At 37.0% G+C, this 22,070-nt stretch overlaps 1 protein-coding gene and 1 long non-coding RNA gene across 31 annotated transcripts in view; one reads left to right on the forward strand and one right to left on the reverse strand.

The window, feature by feature from the left end:
- Window positions 1–22,070, reverse strand: part of NKAIN2 (sodium/potassium transporting ATPase interacting 2) — a 1,025,455-nt gene that overhangs the window by 180,152 nt on the left and 823,233 nt on the right. The window lies entirely within an intron of this gene.
- The window catches only part of LOC102165447 (uncharacterized), a 117,926-nt gene that overhangs the window by 22,847 nt on the left and 73,009 nt on the right, over window positions 1–22,070 (forward strand). Inside the window, exon 3 of one of the 2 annotated variants that reach the window (XR_014804760.1) lies at window positions 15,847–15,967. The exons of the other annotated variant lie outside the window; for it this stretch is intronic. This is a non-coding gene — a long non-coding RNA (uncharacterized LOC102165447). The remainder of the gene's footprint in view (window positions 1–15,846; window positions 15,968–22,070) is intronic. 2 annotated transcript variants of the gene reach the window in all.

Here is a 22,070-nt window from a genome sequence, read left to right on the forward strand (position 1 = left end):
TCCTTTAGGTGTAAGATTAGGTTGTTTATTTGAGATTTTTCTTGTTTCCTAAGATAAGAATGTACTGCTATAAACTTTACCTTCCTTCTCAGAACTGTTTTTGCTGCATCCTATATGTTTTGGATCATTGTGTATTCTTTTCCATTGTCTCCAGGTATCTTTTTATTTCCTCTTTGATTTCTTAAGTGATCCATTGGTTGCTTAGTAATGTATTGTTTGGTCTCATGCGCTTATGTTTTTTTAATAGTTTTTTTTTTTCCTTGTAGTTGATTTTTTTTTTTTTTTTGTCTTTTTGCCATTTCTTGGGCCACTCCTGTGGCATATGGAGGTTCCCAGGCTAGGGGTCGAATCGGAGCTGTAGCCACCGGCCTACGCCAGAGCCACAGCAATGTGGGATCTGAGCCACGTCTTCAACCTACACCACAGCTCATGGCAACGCCGGATCGTTAACCCACTGAGCAAGGTCAGGGACAGAACCCGCAACCTCATGGTTCCTAGTTGGATTCGTTAATCACTGTGCCACAACGGGAACTCCTGTAGTTGATTTCTAATCTCATAGTGTTATAGTCAGAAAAGATGCTTGATGCGATTTTAGTTTTCTTAAGTTTATTGAAGCTTACTTTGTGGTCCAGCATGTGATTAACCCTGGAGAATGTTCCATGTGCACTTGAGAAGAATGTGTATTCTGCTGCTTTCAGAGGGAATACTCTGAAAATATCAATTAAGTACATCTGGTTTAATGTGTCATTTAAGGCCTGTGTTTGCTAACTGATTTTCTGTCTGGATGGTTTGCCGATTGATGTAAGTAGGGTGTTAAAGTCGCTTACTATCAATTTTTACTGTAAATTTCTCCTTTTATGGCTGTTAGCATTTGCCTTATATGTTGAGGAACTCCAGTGTTGGGTGCGTATATATTTACAATTTTTATATCTTCCTGTATTGATCCCTTGGCATTATGGAGTGTCTCTGTCTCTGAAAATAGTCTTTATTTTAAAGTCTATTTTGTCTGATATGAGTATTGCTACGCCAGGTTTCTTTTGATTTTCATTTTCACTGAATACCTATTTTCCATCCCTTCACTTTCAGTCTGTATATTACCTTAAATCTGAAGTGGGTCTCTTGTAGCAGCATTTAAATGGATCCTGTTTTTGTATCCGTTCAGCTAGTCTATGACTTTTTGTTGGAGCATTTAATAGATTCACATTGAAAGTAATAATATATATATTCTCAGTGCCATTTCATTTATTGTTTTAGATTGATTTTTGTAGGTCTTTTTTTCTTCCTTCCTCTTTTGTTCTCTTCTGATTTGATGACTATCTTTAGTGTTGTGTTTAGATTGATTTTTTTTATTTGTGTGTGTATCTATTGTGGATTTTTGGTTTGCAGTTATCTTGAGGTTTTGATATAGCAGTCTATATATATTCAACTTTGTTTTAAGTTGCTAGTCTCTTAATTTCAAATGTATTTCCAATATCCTGTCTATGTATTCCCCTCTTCCCACCATTGCTGGTTGTTATATATTTGTATATGGATGATTTCCTATCTTTATTTTATGTTTGGCTTTGCCGGTGAGAATTCCTATTTAAAATTTTTATGTTCCTAGTTTTAGTCTTTTCTTTTCCACTTGGAAAAATCCATTTAGTGTTTGTTGTAAATCTGGTTCGGTGGTGCTGAATTCTCTTACCTTTTGCTTGTCTGTAAAGCTTTTGATTTCTCTGTTGAATCTGACCAAGAGTCTTATTGGGCACAGTATTTTTGGTTGAAATTTTTCCCTTTCATCACTTTAAATATATTGTGCTACTCTATTTTGGCCTGCAGAGTTTCTGCTGAAAAATCAGTTGATAACCTATGGGGGTTCCTATGTATATTATTTGCTGCTTTTAGTATTTCCCCCTTTAACTTTGGTCAATTTGATTAATATGTGTCTTGCTGTGTTCCTCTTTGGATATATCAGGTATGGGACTTGGGCACTTCCTGGACTTGAGTGTTTCCTTTCCCATGCTAGAGAAATTTTCAGCTTTTATCCCTTCAAACATTTTCTGAGGTCTGTTCATTCTCTATTCTTGTTCTGGAACCCCTATAATGGCAAATGTTGGTACATTTAACTTTGTCTCATAGGTCTCTTAGACTGCCTTCATTTATTTTCATTCTTTTTTCCTTGTTCTGTAGTAGCAGTTTCAATCAGTCTGTCTTCCAGCTCAGAAGCTTATTCATTGCTTCATTTATTCTGCCATTGATTCCTTCTAGTGCATTTTTCATTGCAACACATTGTATTGTTCATCTCTTTCTTTAAATATTCTAGCTCTTTGTTAAACATTTCTTCTATCTCTTTTGTCTATAATTCCATTATTTTTCTGAGATCTTGGATCATCTTTATTATCATTCCTCTGAATTCCTTTTGATATCTCCAATTCATTTAGTGGTTCCTCAGGGATTTTTCTTATTCCTTCATCTGGAACATATTTCTGTGATCTCATCTTGTCTAACATCCTGTCATTGTGATCTTCTTTCTACAGGCTGCAGAATCATAAATATGCTTGTTTCTGGTGTCTGCCCCTTGATACGTGAGGCTAGTTCAGGAGTTTTGTCCAGGCTTCCTGATTGAGGGACTGGTGCCTGCGAGTGGTGGGTAGAGTTGGAATTTGTCACTCTTCTGGGCAGGACCATGTCAAGCAGTGTGTTTAGAGGCAACTGTGAACTCAGGATGACTTTAGGAAGCTTGACTACTGATGGCTATAGTTGTTTTCACATTTTGTTGGTTTGGCCTGTGGCATCCCAGGACTGGAGCCTGCAATCTGTTGGGTATGGCTAAAATGGCTAACTTGGGAAGATCTCACACAGATGATTATTCCCTGGAACTCTGCCACCAGTGTCCTTTCATCTACATTGAGCCACAGTTGACCCCAGCCTCACAAGGAGACCCTCCAAGACATGAAGGGAGGTCTATCCTAGGCATCAGTGCATGTGAGACATTGTGTGTGCTCTTTAAGAGTAGAGTCTCTGTTTCCCCCAGTCCTGTGGAATTCCCCTACTTAAGCCCCATTGGCCTTCAAAGCTGAATGCTCTGTGGGCTCCTTCTCCTGATGCCAGACACCCAGGCTGGGGAAACTGACATGTGGCCCAGAACTCTTACTCCTCTGGGAGATCTTTTGCAATATAATTATTTTCCAGTTTGTGGGTATGACAGGTGTGGGATTTAAAATATATATAAATATATATATATATAAAATCTCTTTTTAGCACCCCACTTGTGGCACATGGAAGTTCCTAGGATGGGGTAGATTTGGAGCTTTAGCTGCTGGTTACAGCACGGCCACAGTAATTCGGGATCTGAATCACATCTGAGACCTACACCACAGCTCACGGAAATGTTAGACCCTTAACCCACTGAGCAAAGCCAGGGATCAAATCCATGTCTTCATGGATACTAGTTGGGTTCATTACTGCTGAGTCAGGACAGGACCTCTGGATTTGATTATATTGTGAAAGTGCTTCTCCTGCCATCTCATTGTTGCTTCTTATCTCTCCATGCAAAATACCTTTTTTTGGAAGTTTCCAATCTTTTTTTTTTTTTTTTGGTTGTTCAGCAGGTAGTTGTGATTTTGGTGTTTTCGTGAGAGGTGGTGATCAAGTCCTTCTATTCCACCATCTTGTCTTTCTCCTCAAAATTAGTGACTTTTGAATAGATGTTCGTGCTGATACAAACTTGTGCATAAATTATGACTTATTATTCAATACATTTATTATTGTGAAGAAAATATTTACTAGAGTTTCCATTGTGACTCAGCAGAAACGAATCCACTGAACAAGGCCAGGGATCGAACCCACACGAGTTCGATCCCAGGTCTTGCTCAGTGGGTTAAAGATCCGGCATTACCGTGAGCTATGGTGTAGGTTGCAGATGTGGCTTGGATCTGGCGTTGCTGTGGCTCTGGTGTAGGCCAGCAGCAACAGCTCTGATTAGACCCCCTAGCCTGGAAATCTCCTTATGCCACTGGTGCAGCCCTCAAAAGACAAAGACAAAAAAAAATAAATAATAAAAATAAATGAAATGTTTGCTTTTATATTCATTTGTCAAACTGCAAGAAACAAATGCTTCATTCCCTGCCCTTCCTACTCCAAAGTTGTCTTATTAGACTATTCCTGAAGCCCAAGTATTGCTTAGAATTCTCCATTTGAATGTTCACAATCAGCTGTCAATTTGAATCATCCATAGATAGTTATAAATATGAAGAAAATTTAATCTTTTAAGCCCATATATATTAATGTTTATTCAATACAATTCTTTTAATATATGATATTCAAATTAAGAGTTATTATATGTATGACCACACTAAGATTTTAGTATTTATAAACTCAGTCATGATTTTGTATGCAGCTTATATCCTATTTGTTCATTCATCTAGCAAACACACTGGAGATGAGTGAGTCTTTGCACTAAAGAAACTAATAATTCAGCAAATAAGGCAGCTAACATATGCCTATGAAGTACTATAAGAGCTAGAATCTCATAGGTACAGAGGAATATAAAATTATGCTGAAGAGATTTACAAGGAAGGGAGATCATAGAAGGATTCAGTGTGAATATAATATTCAAGCTAGTCCTGGAGGGATATTTAGGAATTCATTAAGCAGAAATGAGGAAAGGAAAAAAAGTTATTTGAATAATCCTGTTCTGGGCAAGCATGAGACATGTTTAGGTGATAGAAAACATTTTGGGTTGAATTGTGTAGATGAACTTTTTAAATGTGAGAATAGATAAATTTCTTTGGCATGAGATGAAAAAAACCTTGCATCTAGGAGGAAGAATTTTTGTTTTCATGTCTCATTTTAAAGTAGCTACCAGTCGCTGAGCATTGATTATCTATCAAGTACTAAGAGAGATTTTATTTGTAACATATCTATCAATTCTCATAGTGATTCTTTGAGGTATATATTCCCCCTGTTTAAAAAATGATAAAATGATTATTCAGATACTATTTTGCCTAAGGTTGGTTTAAAAAAAAATAAACTGGTTAGTGACAGATCTTGAACTCAAACCCAGACTTCCAAAAAAGTCTATGTCCTATCCATTGCATCACACTCTTGGACTTTATTCTTAATGAAAAGGAGAGATATTGAAAACTTATGAAGAAGAGCATATCACAACTAGAGCCATTCTCTTGCACAATCTTTAGGAAATAACATGGCCACAGCTGTGCACCAATGAAGATAATCTGTCAGTGGTATATAGGATGAAAATCAAGGTTCTTAAATATAGGCATGAAATAAGAGTTTTACCCAGAAAGAGGCAGCAGAGTATGGGTTATAGAAGTAATAAGAATTCACACACAAAAAAATAGGACTTATGCATTGAACACTTTTGATGAAAACAACAGAGATAGATTTTGGTTTCTGAAATAGCCAAGTAAGCTTCTGCCAGACCAACACTTTTGAAAATAACAACTATAAACTTTAGGCAAAATACAAATAACCTGAAGGCACTGAAGAGTGAAAACAGTGTAGTCAAAAATGGAGAAAAGCTGACACATGGAAGAAGGGAATGGCATATTACATACAGTATATAAAATTCTAATAAAACTCAAGAGTTTCTGGCCAGAAAAACAAGATGACAAAGTTCAGGGCAACGACAGATGCTGAGAAAGAAGGATAGAGTACAAAAATAGAGATAACCAATAGGAAAATCCCCAAATTCTGTGTTTAAATCTGCAAAAATCTCTGGCTGTGCCCTGAAACACACTTGTACAGGGCATACTCCAGGTTGTAGCATGAAGAATTAAAGAACCAAATGAAGATTTAAGCCATTTCTCAAGGTACAGAATTTGATTTGCAGTCTCAATCCAACCTGGTTAATTGCCTATTAAAACTAATAAACAAATGAAAAGTCAACATTCTTCAAAGCAAAATAACAAAATTCTAGAGCTCCACAATATAAAAATGGTAATACTTAGGTTAAAGTCCATAATAAACTCACATATGAAGCTTTAAAAATTATTACTCATTCTGAAGAGGAAATTAGCTGAAATCAATTCTATGGTAATTCAAATTTTGGAACTAGCAGACAGGATTTTAATGTAGCTATTACAACCATGTGTAATGATGAGAATATTCTCATAATGAATGGCAGTGTAGGAAACTTCAGAGAAGTAAAAACTTCTACTGTATAAACAGTATAAACTCTATGTACTGTATATATATTAGAAACTACACACACACACATATATAATGAATTTCCAAGTAGAAATTCTGGAACTAAAATCTATAATATAGGGAAAAATACCCACTAGACAGGCTTAATATTAGAATGAAGGTGGCAGAGGAATGAGTAATGGAGCATGAAGACACAGCAATAAATCACTGTCTAATCTGAAGAACAGAATTAAATTTTTTTTTAAATGACCAAAATCTTAGGAATTTGGGTTTTAATATCAAAAAGTAATATCCATATATTTGTAAGCCCAAAAGGAGAGGAAAAAGAGACTACACTGGAAAAAATGTTTGAAGAACTTTTGGCTGAAAATTCCCCAAATTCTGAGAAAGATATAGAAATTAAAGTATGATAAATATTAATAAAACCATATCTAGGCATTTCATAGATAAACTAAAAAGCAAAGATAAAGAGATTTCTCATAATTTGCATCAGAAACAAATGAACTGAGTTTGCTTGCTAAAAATTAGGATAGCAATGAAACTAAAAATTTGAAGTGGTAGCAAGCATGAATAAGTTCCATTTATTTATTCCACAGGTATTTAACAGCATCATCTATGTTTAAAGTGCTGTACTAAATACTAAAGTATGATGAGAAAAAACAAATCTTTCCCTTTACGTTCTAGTGGAAAATAAAATCAAACATATATTATTTAATAACTGTGATTGAAGTCAGTACAGCTTGAACAGTATTCAGTGTGCCATCACATTTGGGATTCACCTACTCCACAGTTAACTGTGTGCTGACCTGATTATTTGGATTCTCTTGGTGAAATTTTTTTCTGTATTTTCTTAAAAAAAAGTTTGATGAAAGTGTCATCTAAAGAAATGCCAGCTGGGTCTTGGGTGCTGCCTTGATTAACTGCATCATCCTAAAATCTAGCCCTCTGCTTTGTTTTCAGCTATTTTTTTTTCATTTACTAAGTGTATTTATTACATTTGTAGTTGTACAATGATCATCACAATCCACTTTTATAGGATTTCCATCCCACAACCCCAGAGCATCCCCCCACCCCACAAACTGTCTCCTCCGGAGACCATAAGTTTTTCAAAGTCCTGTGAGTCAGCATCTGTTCTGCAAAGAAGTTCATTCTGTCCTTTTTTTCAGATTCCACATGTCAGTGAAAGCATTTGATGTTGGTGTCTCATTGTATGGCTGACTTTACTTAGCATGATAGTTTCTAGGTCCATCCATGTTGCTAAAAATGCCAGTATTTCGTTCTTTTTAATGGCTGAGTAATACTCCATTGTGTATATGAACCACATCTTGATCCATTCCTCTGTCAATGGACATTTAGGTTGTTTCCGTGTCTTGGCTATTGAAAGTAGTGCTGCAATGAATGTCGAGTACACGTGTCTTTGCAAGTCATGGTTTTCTCTGGATAGATGCCCAGGAGTGGGACTGATGGATCAAATGGTAGTTCTATGTTTAGTTTTCTGAGGAATCTACATGTTGTTTTCCACAGTGGTTGTACCAATTTACAATCCCACCAACAGTGTAATTGGGTTACTTTTTCTCCACACCCTCTCCAGCACTTATTGTTTGTAGACTTTTTGATGATGGCCATTCTGGCTGGTGTAAGGTGGAACCTCATAGTGGTTTTTACCTGCATTTCTCTAATAATGAGTGATGTTGAACATCTTTTCATGTGTTTTTTGGCTATCTGATGTCTTCTTTGGAGAATTGTCTGTTTAGATCTTCTGCCCATTTTTTGATGGGGTTGTCTGTTTATTTGGTATGGAGCTGTAGAAGGTGTTTATAAATTTTGGAGAAGAATCCCTTGTCAGTTGATTCATTTGCAAAGATTTTCTCCCATTATGTGGGTTGTCTTTTCATTTTGTTTAGGGTTTCCTTTTTTGTGTGGAAACTTTTAAGTTTAATCAGGTCCTATTTGTTTATTTTTGTTTTCAATGTCATTACTCTAAGAGGTGGATCTGAGAAGATGTTGCTGTCGTTTATGTCAGAGAGTGTTTGGCCTATATTTTCCTCTAAGAGTTTTATAGTGTCTGGTCTTATATCTAGGTCTTTAATGCATTTTTAATTTATTTTTGTGTATGGTGTTAGGGAGTGTTCTAAATTCATTCTTTTCCATGTGGCTGTCCAGTTTTCCCAGCACCACAAATTGAAAAGGCTGTCCTTTCTCCATTGTTTATTTTTGCCTCCTTTGTCATAGATGAGTTAACTGTAGGTACATGGGCTTAAATCTGGCCTTTCTATCCTGTTCCACTGATCTATATTTCTGTCTTTGTGCCAGTACCATATGGTTTTGATGACTGTTGCTTTGGAGTATAGTCTGAAGTCAGGGAGCCTGATTCATCCAGCTCCATTTTTCTTGTTCAGGATGTCTTTGGCTATTCTGGGTGTTTTGTGCTTCCAGACAAACTTTAAAATATTTTGTTCAAGTTCTGTGAAAAACGTCCTTGGTAATTTGGTAGGGATTGCATTGAATCTGTAGATTGCCTTAGGTAGTACAGTCATTTTGATAATATTAACTCTTCTAGTCCAAGAGCATGGTATGTCTTTCCATCTATTTGTGTCATCTTTGATTTCTTTCATCAGTGTCTTATAGTTTTCAGAGTACAGGTCTTTTGTCTCTTTAGGTAGGTTTATTCCTAGATATTTCATTCTTTTGGATGTGATGATAAACGGGATTGCTTCTCTAATTTCTCCTTCTGATCTTTCATTATTAGTGTATAGAAATGCTGTTGGGAGTTCCCGCCATGGTTCAGTGGTTAATGAATCCAACTAGGAACCATGAGGTTGCGGGTTCGGTCCCTGCCCTTGCTCAGTGGGTTAACGATCTGGCATTGCCATGAGCTGTGGTGTAGGTTGCAGACGCAGCTCGGATCCAGCATTGCTGTGACTATGGTGTAGGCCAGTGGCTACAGCTCCAATTCGACCCCTAGCCTGGGAACCTCCATATGCTGTGGGAGCGGCCCAAGAAATAGCAAAAAGACAAAAAAAAAAAGTTGTTGATTTCTGTGTATTAATTTTGTATCCTGTGACTTTGCCAAATTCATGGATGAGCTCTAACAGTTTTCTGGTAGAGTCTTTAGGATTCTGTAGGTATAGAATCATGTCATCTGCAAATAGTGATAGTTTTACTTCTTCCTTTCCAATTTGGATTCCTTTTATTTCTTTTACTTCTCTGATTCCTGTGGCTAGGACTACTAAACCTATGTTGAAGAGTAGTGGCAAGAGTGGATATCCTTGTCTTATTCCTGATCTCAGCGGGTATTCTTTCAGCTTTTCACCACTGAGAATGGTGTTAGCTGTGGGTTTGTCATATATGGCCTTTATGATGTTGAGGTAGGTTTCCTCTATGCCCACTTTCTGAAGGGATTTTACCAGAAATGGGTGTTGGATTTTGTCAAAGGCTTTTTCTGCATCCATTGAGAGGATCATATGGTTTTTATTCTTCAGTTTGTTAATGTGGGGTATCATATTGATGGATTTGTGGATATTGAAGAACACTTGCATCCCTGGGACAAATGCCACTTGATCATGATGTACAATCCTTTTAATGGATTGTTGGATGCAGTTTGCTAGTATTTTGTTGAGGATTTTTGCATCTATGTTCATCAGTGAAATTGGCCTGTACTTTTCTTTTTTTTGTGGTATCTTTGTCTGGTTTTGGTATCAGGATGATGGGGCCTCATAGAATGAGTTTGGGAGTATCCCTTCCTCTGCAATTTTTTGGAATAGTTTCAGAAGGATAGGTGCTAGCTCTTCTCTAAATGTTTGATAGAATTTGCCTGTGAAGCCATGTGATCCTGGACTTTTGTTTGTTGAGAGTTGTTTAATCACAGTTTCAATTTCAGTGCTTGTAATTGGTCCATTCATCTTTGCTATTTCATCTTTGTTAAGTCTTGGATGATTGTACTTTTCTAAGAATGTGTCCATTTCTTCTAGGTTTTCCATTTTATTGGCATATAGTTGCATATAGTAGTCTCTCATGATCCTTTGTATTTCTGTGATGTCCGTTGTTACTTCTCCATTTTCATTTCTAATTTTATTGATTTGAGTCCTCTCTCTTTTTTTCTTGATAAGCCTGGCTAAGGGTTTATCAATTTTGTTGATCTTTTCAAAGAACCAGCTTTTCATTTCATTGATCTTTTCTATGGTTTTCTTTGTTTCTATTTCCTTGATTTCTGCTCTGATCTTCATGATTTCTTTCCTTCTACTAACTTTAGGTCTTGTCTGTTCTTCTCTCTCAAGCTGCTTTAAATGTAAAGTTAGCTTGTTTGAGCTTTTTCTTGTTCCCTGGGGTGGGCTTGTATTGCTATAAACTTTTTTCTTAGAACAGCTTTTATTGCATCCCATAGGTTTTGAAGTATTGTATCTTTGTTGTCATTTGTTTCTAGGTACTTTTTAATTTCCTCTTTGATTTCTTCAGTGATCCATTGGTTGTTTAGTAGCATATTGTTTAGTCTCCACGTGTTTGTGTTTTTTGCAGTTTTTTTTCTTGTTGATTTCTAGTCGTATAGGATTGTGGTTAGAAAAGATGCTTGATAGGGTTTCAATTTTCTTAAGGTTACCAAGGTTGGATTCGTAGCCCAGGATGTGCTCAATCTTAGAGAATGTTCTGTGTGCACTTAAGAAGAATGTGTATTCTGTTGCTTTGGTGTGGAATGTCCTATAAATACCTATTAAGTCCATCTGGTCTAATGCTTCATTCAGGGCCTCTGTTTCCTTATTGATTTTCTGTCTGGATGATCTGTCCATTTCTTTAAGTAGGGTGGTAATGTCCCCCACTATGATTGTGTTATTGTCGATTTGTCCTTTTAAGGTTGTTAGCAGTTGCCTTATATATTGTGGTGAACCTGTGTTGTGTGTGTAGACATTTAAAATTGTTATCTCTTCTTCTTGGATTGATCCTTTGATCATTAGGTAGTGATCTTCCTTGTCCCTTAAAATATTCTTCATTTTAAAGTCTATTTTGTCTGATATGAGTGTTGCTACTCCAGCTTTCTTTTGATCCCCATTTGCATGAAATATTTTCTACCATCCTCTCACTTTCAATTTTTATGTGTCCCTAGAAGTGAAGTGGATCTCTTGTAGATAGCATATATATGGATCTTGTTTTTGTATCCATTCAGCCAGTCTGTGTCTTTTTGTTGGGGCGTTTAGTCCATTAACATTTAAGGTAATTATTGATATGTATGTTCTTATTGCCATTTTTAATTGCATTGGATATGTTTTTGTTGCTCTTTTTTCTTCCCTTCTTCTCTTGTTCTCTCCTCTTCTGGTTTGGTGACTATCTTTAGTGTTGTGTTTGAGTTGATTTTTATTATTTGTTTGTGTATCAATTGTAGATTTTTGGTTTGTAGTTACTCTGGTTTTGATATGAGTCTATATATATATGAGATTGTTTCAAGTTATTGGTCTCTTAATTGCATGTGTATCTCCAGTGTCCTGAATTTGTACCCACCTCTTCTCATGATTTCTGATTTTGGTGGGATAATTGTGCATGGATGATCTCGTGTCTTTACTGTGTATTTACCTTTACTGGTGAGCCTTGTCATTTGTGGGATTTTTGTTTCCTGCTGTGGCCTTTTCTTTTCTGCCTAGAGAAGTTCCTTTAGTATTTGTTGTAAGGCTGGTTTAGTGTTGCTGCATTCTCTTAGCTTTTGCTTATCTGTGAAGCTTTTGATTTCTCTTTCAAATCTGAATGAGAGCCTTGCTGGGTAAAGTCATCTTGGTTGGAGGTTTTTTCCTTTCATCACATTAAGTATATCATGCCACTCCCTTCTGGCCTGCAGAGTTTCTGCTGAAAAATCTGCTGATAACCTCATTGGGGTTCTCTTGTATGTTATTTGTGTCTTTTCCCTAGCTGCTTTCGAGATTTCCTCTTTGTCTTTAATTTTGGTCAGTTTGATTAATATGTGTCTCGGTGTATTCCTCCTTGGGTTTGTTTTATATGGTACTTGTACTTCTTGGGTTTGAGTGAGTGGTTCCTTTCCCTTGTTTGGGAAGTTTTCAGCTATTATCTCTTGGTATATTTTTTCTGTCCCCTTCTCTCTCTCTTCTCTTCTGGCACCCCTATAATATGGATGTTGGTGCATTTTAATGTTGTCCCAGAGTTCTCTGAGACTCTCTTCATTTGTTTTCAATCTTTTTTCTCTTTTCTGTTCTGCATCTGTAATTTCTACTACTCTGTCCTCTACCTTGCTTATTCATTCTCTGCCTCCTGTATTCTGCTCTTAGCTGCTTCTAGTGAATTTTTTTATTGCAGTTATTGTATTTTGCATCTCTTCTTGCTTAAGTTTTATATCTTGAATCTTTTTGCTCAGTGTTTCCTGTAAGTTATCCATCTTTGCCTCCAGTTTATTTCCAATGTCTTGCATCATCTTCAGCATCAACAATCTAAAGTCTTTTTCTTGGAGGCTGAAAATCTCCTGATCACTTAGCTGTTTTTCTGAGGTTTTTCCTTTCTCCCTCATCTGAGTTATAGTTCTGTCTTTTCATTTTTATAGGTTTTTGGTGTGGTGACCTTTTTACAGATAATAGTTAGAGCCTCTCTTACTTCTGGTGTCTGTCCCCCTTGGCTGAAGTTGGTATGGGGGCTTGCTGTAGGCTTCCTGATGGGAGGGACTGATGTCTGCCCACTGGTAGGTGGAGCTGATTCTTATCCCTTTGGTGGTTGTGGCTATGTATCTGGATGGGATTAGAGGTAGCTGTGTATCTGAGGAGTCTTTAGGTAGCTTGTTTACTGAGGGGTGGGGCTGTGGTCCCACCTGGATTGTGTTTGCCCTGGCGCTTCTCAGTGCTGATGGGTGGGGTTAGATTTTCCCAAAATGGCCACCTCCAGAGAAAGGCAGGCTGCTGAATATTCCCAAGAGCTTTGCTTCCAATGTCCTTCCCTCACACCAAGCCTCCTTGAACTGCAGTAATTTTGACCCAGATTCCTATGGAGACTTTGCTTTGCCCTGGGACCCAGGGCACATGAAAGTCCGTGTGTGCCTTTTAAGAATGGGGTCTCTGTTTCCCCCAGTCCTGTGGAGCTCCTGTGCACAAGCCCCACTGGCTTTCAATGACAGATGCTCCAGGGGCTCTTTCTCCCAGTGCCTGATCCCCACTATGGGAGTTTGATGTAGGGCTCAGAACTCTCATTCATGTAGGTGAGTCTCTGTGAAGCAGTTAGTTTCCAATCTGTGTGGCTTCCCACCTGGGAGGTATGGGGTTGCTTATATCATGTAATCACCCCTCCTACCTCTTGATGTGGCCTCTTTTTTATCTTCTCGAGTAGGATATCTTTTTGAGGGTTTCTGGTCCATTTGGTTGAAGATTGCTCAGCCTTTAGTTGTGAATTTTGTTGATTTTAGGAGAGAAGTTGAGTTCCAGTCCTTCTATTCCACCATCTTAATCCCATCTCCTGGCCCTCTGCTTTGAATGGTCAGTCATTTTTTGGCACCCATGGTTTTTCATGCCCTGAATGTCGATTTATGTTCACTAAGGTCATATAAGATTGGAGTACTTATTTATTAACTTATAATGTAAAATACACTTATAGACCAGAGTAGTCACAGTGCCATAATCTCTCTGTGATCAAACACATGGGAAGTCACATAATAATCCAAAACCCATTTTAATTTTCCACACGAAACCACTGTGATAGGCACAGGAAATATTCAAAGTGTGAATCCTCAGTGTACTTTCTCCCAGCAGGCATACATGCATGAAATGATAGCTTATAATAGAAGGTAGCTTGGTGAGCAGGAAGTCTGAACTAGGGGATTCAGATGAATGGAAGGTCTAATAGCATCAGGGTAAGATAACCTAATGTGTTTAAATTTCAGTGGTCTTGATATTGACATGGAAGTACTTAGTGCTCATTCTCACTTTCTGCTAGATTATACTTGCAGGGGCCTTGCCACCATTTGTGCACTAACTCTCCTTTTTCTATTCTTCCAAGGCTTATTAATTCCACTACTGCGCATTTATGCTCTGGATATATTGAAACATTCAAAAACTTACATTCCAGTCCTGCTGGCATGAGAACCACCTGTGCTCTGTTAGGTGACTTTTGTATTTCTCAGCTCTTAAACATGTCAGTTTGACAGTGAAATTCCCCAAAGATTATCCTATTTCTCTCATTTTTGGAGTTGGTTCTCCCCAAAGTCAAATGTCCTCCATATTCTCCCATGCAGATAATATTAACCACATCAGTATGTATCATCAGAGATATATCTATAAATGAAGCCAAATGCTCTCTAAGATTTCTACTTATTTTTAGATATTTTGAGTATATATTTCCTAGACTTTTTTTTTCTTTTACCCCATATATTCATAAAACTTAAAAGTGACCTTAGAAACCATCTGACTCAATAGCTTCTCTTTATAGGAGACAGAATTCTGCTTAAGAAATTTTAAGCTGTACAATATATAAGTTATACATAGCGGAAAGTTCAGTCAGGGTCTGCTGACTTTTAGCTTCCCTATTTTATGCTACCTTAGGGGCATAAGACTTCAAGCATTAGATTTCCATAGAGATTTACCAAGTAATCTTCAGGCTGGTAACTCCATCTTTTGAATATATATTTTTTAATTTTTTTACCACATGATGAGCCCATAACAAAAGTTCAAGATAGGCAATATTGCTGTTAGTTATGTGAATTTATCTAAAATTGCTGTTACATTTTATTATTTTATAGTTAAGGAAGGGAAATTATTTTAATGAATGCAAAGTAACCTTTACTGCTTGATCCTGGGTATTTTTTTTTCCTAGTAGTTTTCACATAAAAACTGTGTTCCTATAAATAAGATCTTCATCTATTCCTATGACATGGATTGATTTAAATGATAACTCAGCACAAATTATATAATCAAACCAAAGTACTAATAAATTATGGAAAGGAGGTGAATATTTATTTTAAAATATAAACAGTTATCTTCATATGAACTTTGAGAATGAAAAGTAGTTCTAAGAACTAAGAAGTAATAAAAAACATTAGTGGAAATTAACCCACCTGTTTCTTCAGCTGCAAATGAGATTGAAATTCAACACATACTATAGAACTTCAAGTTGATAAAAAAGAAATAATTTATCTCCTAAACTGTACTGAGAGTAATACACTTAAAACTCCCCCCATCTTGAGTCCTAGTCACATTATGGGGATCTCAGGAGAGAATGTCAGGTCCAGTATGGCCCATATGCATCCCTCAAGAGAGAGCCACATTTAATGCAATTTTAGCAAAGCTCACTGTATTATAAACATCCAGGGGAAAGGAGATCAAAATTTCTATAGTATAATTATTTTTATAAAGTTATCCATTGGTATCGATGGGGGATTTGTTCTAGGAACTCCACAGATACCAAAATCTACAGATGCATGAGTCCCTTATAGAAAATGGTGTGGCACAGTGAATAGAATGGTCCTCCCTGTCCACGGGTCTCACAGCCATGGAGTCAACCAACCAAATGCAAAAATCACAAAATTTCCATCCATGGTTGGTTGTATCTGCAGGTATGAAACCTATGGATAGGGAGGGTCAGCAGTGTCTTCCTCTCTCTATATAAAACCTACACACATGATTACTTTATTCTGTCCATTTTATTCTGTATATAATTTAATACCTGAATATTCACCTCTTGTTTTTAATACTATTTGTTTTCTTTATCTCTTTCCTCTCCAAGGTAAATGAGTCACAGTCCTTTAATGTTGTAAGCCAAATTTCCAGTTCCTCAGCCCTTGATGCCCTAATGTCACTAAAGATGAACAAACTAATAACATACTAATGAAAAATTATTTTAAAAGGTATAAAATTTTTATAATTCCAAATGAACTGTTTCTAATTAGAAGTAGAGTTAAAGATCTTTCGTCAGATATTTTCTGGCATAAAACTCTGTTTGCTAAATTTTTCTATGTGGCCTTTGATTTAATGCACATAAGAATTTTTTTGGATTGAAGTCAGGAATTCAATAATGGTTAAGAAAAGTCTATGCTTTATGTGTATACTTATTAAAATAGGCTAATGATGATATGTAAGACTATAATATAACTTTCTCTGAGTCACCTTTTCAGAATTAAAATTTTCTACTGATGGCCAAGCACCTTCCTTGAAAAAAAAAAATCATAAAATATACTGTATCAGGGGAAATTCCACTTAGAATTTTATTCAATTTATTTCACCTACAGTGTGGTCAGATTTACTGATCTCTGGAAGTCAAGTAAGTCACGTTGCTGTCGGCTTATCCTGTTAATGCTAATTGAGACAGAGCAAAGTTATATTTGGGAGATTAGGCCCTGATGATACTAACTCTTGTACTCTTTAAACTAATGTTGATCTAATCCATAATATGACCTTATAGCAAAGAGTGTGATAATATTGCATGAAACTGGGGTAGTCAGTTTACTAATGGAAGTGAGTGAAATGGTAACATAAACCATTATTTTTACCCAATACAGATAATATCGCTCTGGAAAAGATATGAGCACCCCATGCTATGACAACTATCAAGTCAAAATCATAAAAACACTGTATCCATTCCAAGGCATATATAATCCAAATGTGAGAAATGAAAGACTGTGAAAATCAAATTCCTATGCACATACTTATTCACTCACCACATGATCTATTTACTCACCACATGATCTCTTTTGAGTGTCTGTTGTGTGTTAGACACCAGGATAAGTTCTGGGTAGTACAGCAAAATTATACAATCTTGTTTTGCCCTTAGTAGCCTACAGTTTAGGAGGATCTATAAATAGATATTATAATACATTGTCTTAAATATTTGTGGGTAAAAGGTCAAATACAGCAGTTAGTTTTGGAGAGCAGGTGCCTGACAGTGCTGTGAACCTCCTTTGGCCTAGGGCTCTGGGCCAGCCTCACAAAGAAGGGGATGAGAGAGATAAGAGCAGTTAGCACTATGTTGTGTTTTCTTCATGACTAGGACTCTTCCAAGTACTCTGTACCTATTAATTAAAACTTCAGACTTACCCTGTAAGGTAGGTTCTAGTATTATCATCTCTATTGTAAAGGTAGGAAACTGAGGAACAAGGTCAATTGGGTGGTAAGGATGCAGATGAAGAAAAACCCCAGGCAGTCTAGCCTCATAGTCTGAACTCTCAACCCCTATCCCATTCTCTCTCTCCAGTGCATTTGGAGATGGGTTTTGCAAGAGGAAGAAAGATTCAAGGTAGAGATGAGTCTTAGACACATGCATGCAAAGTCTGAGTTCAAGGGGGTGTGTTATGTTGATGGAAAAGTAGCGCACGGAGGGTGGCTAGAGGCTGGGTACACAGTGCTGGCAGCATCAGGGAAGAACCAGGAAGCTGAGAGAGGGCGGAATGGGAGACTCAAGTTCATCCCCTACACTCACTCCTATCTCCCTATGCCAAATTTTCCAGATGCCTTTTTATTTTTTTGTCTTTTCTAGGGCCGCTCCTGTGGCATATGGAGGTTCCCAGGCTAGGTTCTAATCGGAGCTGTAGACTTCAGCCTATGGCAGAGCCACAGCAACGTGGGATCTGAGCTGCGTCTTCAACCTATACCACAGCTCATGGCAATGCCGGATCCTTAACCCACTGAGCAAGGCCAGGGATTGAACCTGCAACCTCATGGTTCCTAATTGGATTTGTTAACCACTGCACCACAATGGGAACTCCTAGATGCTTTTTTAAAGTTTCCCTATTTAGTGACTTCTAGGAGGCTGGCAACTGTATGAGTTTTAAAAATAATTCTACTAAGCCCTTTCTAACATTGGGAGATTCTATGATTTCTCTTCATCTCGGATTCCTTCCAAACATCCTATAAAACCATTCTAGGGTGAATGATGAAAGAATAAAGTAGAACTGACTTTAGCCTCAAGCTCTGTAATGATTATTTTGGCTGTCTGTCTTTCCTTTTTTTCCTTTTATAGTCTCTAACTAAGGCCATAAGGGGATGTTTGCCTTCTCTTGGAGGTGTGAGAAACAGTATTTATTTTGCTTCATCAAATCTGAAATTGAGGGGAAATATTGGTCAAGTAACTAGGATTGTTGTTTGCATCCCAGACAAGTGAAATTAGAGGTGACACTCTGGTTTCCTGCCTCACCTCCACATCTCCTCCCTGAGCAATTCCTAACGTCACTTACATTGAGGTTTCCAAGCTCTTAAACCACAAATACTCCCCAACCCAGAGTTACATCAACCAAACCACAGTACCGAAGAAGAGACGGCTGATCTTCATCCATTATAAGAAAACATACAGATTGACAAATTTTCGTGGACAAAGCTAGTTCCTTGTTCAAGTGTAAACACCATCATTCTGTAGCCAGGTGACAGTGAGATGGAGAACTAGAGTCTCTGGGCACTTGTTTGTGGCCAGCAGTGCTGCCTAATGAACATCTCGATCCTCTCAGTCAGCTTTTTTCTTTTCCCTAAATGAGGTCAAAAACTGTCCGCCCCAGAGGGGCATGTAAGCCACAGAAATGCTTTGCTTGTCAGGGGCAGTGTTTTAAAAAATATTTTGAATTGTTTGCCAACATTTAAAAATCAGAAGTTTCTATATAAATCTTGGAATAGTTAGCTTCTTTGGAACAGTTGGAAGATTGGGCAACATTAGGTTCTGTAAGAAATCAGCTGGAACTGGCCACAGCCCCTTTTAGTGAGGGCACATTCACCACCATAACCATGGTCCCCCCCCCAACCGCCCCCAAGACCAGGTTATCTGCTTAGCTCTAGAAGATACTTGAATGACCTGTGCTCTACTGCTTCTTCTGTTTTCAATGGTTATACCTCTGCCCCCTCAATGTATTGCTGATTTATTACATCCATCTTGTTTAAGGGGAAAATAAAGATGACAATTTAGTTCAATTCATGAAATATTTACTGAATGCCTGGTTTGTGCCAATAATATGTTAAGTGCTGAGGGTAGGGGGAAATTGACATGAGTAAAATGTCTTTATCCTTCAAGAGCTTACAAATTAAGGGTAGAAGAAAAATAGATCTCACCAAGAGATCATGGTGAAGCCAAAAAGTTTGATTCATTTTGTAGTGAAAGCGTAAATGTTATCACAGTCATTTCCCTCTTTAGCTTATGCCTATGAGAAAGACTTTTATATCTATACATCTATCTTTTTATATATGTATATGTACATACATATATACATATATCTATCCATATGCTGATAACACATGTGCTTAACAAGAATTATGTTTTGCGATCCAGTGGAGCAGTAATTAAGTTGAAGGTCACAGATAGCGAAATCATAATTTATCAGCATTTAAAATGAGCATTAGAGTCTAGTGTCTTCATATAGATACACTGAATTATTGTACAACTAATATAAATTATAAGTGATAGTAGGTTTTTATTGTATTCCAGGTTCATTTCTCTCTCTATCCCATTTCCTTTGTGTTTTTAAGAAATAACTCTAGATCCAAGAAACTAGAAACTTTCCCCTCCATGATTTCACTTTTCTCTGGTGCTGACGGTTCATCCTTACTCACATTGATGGATGACCTGACAGTGCCATCTGCTTAGCAGCACAGGAAATGATAGGTAACTCCCCATTTATGCGAGCCAACTGTAACCCTATTTGTTAACCAATTTACCTACAGTCCTTTCATGAAATGTTTAAAAAGTATGGATTCTAAACCGCTTCTTTAGAAGGAGAAAGAACAGGGCTGGTGATGTGAACAGAATGACACAGATGACAAGTTCATTTATTTACTATTACTATTGCTATTTACAGTTACTGATTTACCATTATGAACTGACTTCATCAAGTCACACTATCATAAATTCTCATTTTACTTCTCTACTTTTCCTCATCCCATATATTTTACTACTAAAAGTGTTTTTTAAAGGATACATTATCTCCTATTATCATGCATTTATTACTTACATTAAATGCTAGAAATTTGTATTTTTAATTTTTTCCTCCGTGAAAAGTTCTCTTCTTTTTGAATATCTCTAATAGGTGCACAGTTAAAGAGGTTGTTGATAAATGAAGCTGTTCAATACTTCAGTGCAAAAGTCCTTTGGTAGTTATATTTTTAAATAGCTACCATGTTGAAGAATAAAGCACTGAGACATTGCTAACTAAATGCAAAAAGCAAATAGAGATGGGATTTTGAACTTATTTAACCTTTTGCTTCTGTTCTTTCCCTCTGTAAAAAATAACTCTCCTTTGGATATAAAATGAGGTTGGCGCAAAATTTTTTACAAAACCAGAAGTCTTCTGGGAAAAGTCAGCCCTGGGATGCTATCTGCTTTTCTTTGCTCTGAGATCAAGGTATTTCCAAGAGATAGAATATTTATGAATATAAAGTTGTAGAAGGTGAGGAAAGGTACTACCACTTTGTGAAGATTTAAATAGAGGCCAAATGGGACTTTCAAATCTGTAAAAAATCTAAATGATTAAAAAAAAAAAAAACAAACAAAAAAACCAACAGCACCAACCTAACCTGAGATCTTCACTTTAAAAAATTCTTTCTGGGAGTTCCTGTCATGGCTCAGAGGAAACGAATCTGACCAGTATCTATGAGGATGCAGGTTCAATCCCTGGCCTCATTCAGTGGGTTAAGGATCTGGGTGTTGCTGTGAGCTGTGGTGTAGGTAGCAGATGTGGCTTGGATCTGATGTTGCTGTGGCTATGGTGTAGGCCGTCAGCTGCAGCTCTGATTCAACCCCTAGTCTGAGAACTTTCATATGCTGTGGGTGCAGCCCTAAAATTTAAAAAAAAATTTCTTAAAGTCCAAACCTTTATCTTTCAAGCACTTGTTTATCCCTAGAGAGTTCATCTCGGGAAAAAGATGTAATGTTTGGAGCATTGTCCAGAAATGAAACCTTTGGTGACACAGATTACCTGACACTTCCTGCTATAGCAACTCCACTGAAAAGACTGTCTCCTGTTTGGTGATTATCTTTAAACTAAAGCGGTTCAGTAAAACACTGCTAGCAAACACAAACATTTTCAAAGGAAACCATGTTGTATCCTACAAAGTTGTTTAATTTGTTTTTAGGTAGCTATGGTAGCCTATCCTAAATTCATGAAAGAGAAGGTCCTTCAAACTAACATACAAATAAAGATTGATTTAGAATCACATTTCCTCATTTTACAGGAAAAATTTGAGCTAACAAATCTTTGGGGGAAGTACTCTCATGATATTCCCCATAAAAACAATTTGAAATTCTGTGTCTTCCATCTTCAGTTAATTTTGGCATATTTTATTATATTGGCAGCCAACATCAATCTTTCCCCCTCTGACTTATTGTCGTGTGGAATTATTAGGGGAAAATGTGCTTAATTACATTCAGTTTAGCACTATGTAGTACACAATCTTATACTATTTTCTAATTGTCCCCTAAATCTTGGCTTCCATCAAGGTTGCAAGCTACAGCAGAAGGAAGTACGGCATGTACTTTTGTCTCTTTGGAATTAACTAATGCCATTTGCAAATAGTATCTTGCAAACAGTAAGGGACTCAGTAAAAACTTGTTAATCATGCCTCTCAGAGCTACCTGAGTATATACCACCTACCTTCTCAGAGACTCAGGAATAAAAAGAACCAGTCCATAAGTTTCCTGGCAATATTTCAACTTATTTGTTTCTCCCAAACACTCTCTTTTATTTCCAAGTCATAACACAAAGATTGAACTTCACTGTTAAAAATATTGTTACAAAGCCACATAGAGCAGGGATCATTATTCTCATTTATACCATGAAAGGGTTTCTTTATGTGTTAGATTCATTTCTGAGCTCAGCGTGACAAGTTAAGAAAAAGCCCAGGTTTTGCTTTTCTTCTCTTCATTCATTTGACAAATATTAATGGGTGTCTTCCCTGTACAAGACATTCTGCTAGGAGCTATTCAGGATACAATGATGAATCAGCAGAGATCTTGCCCTCAAGTCTTATGATACTTTGTTG

The sequence above is a fragment of the Sus scrofa genome, chromosome 1, assembly GCF_054392235.1.
Source record: "Sus scrofa isolate SSC_HxYL_T2T_F1_AM1 chromosome 1, Sscrofa_HxYL_maternal_Yorkshire_Landrace_v2.0, whole genome shotgun sequence".
Taxonomy (NCBI): Eukaryota; Metazoa; Chordata; class Mammalia; order Artiodactyla; family Suidae; genus Sus; species Sus scrofa.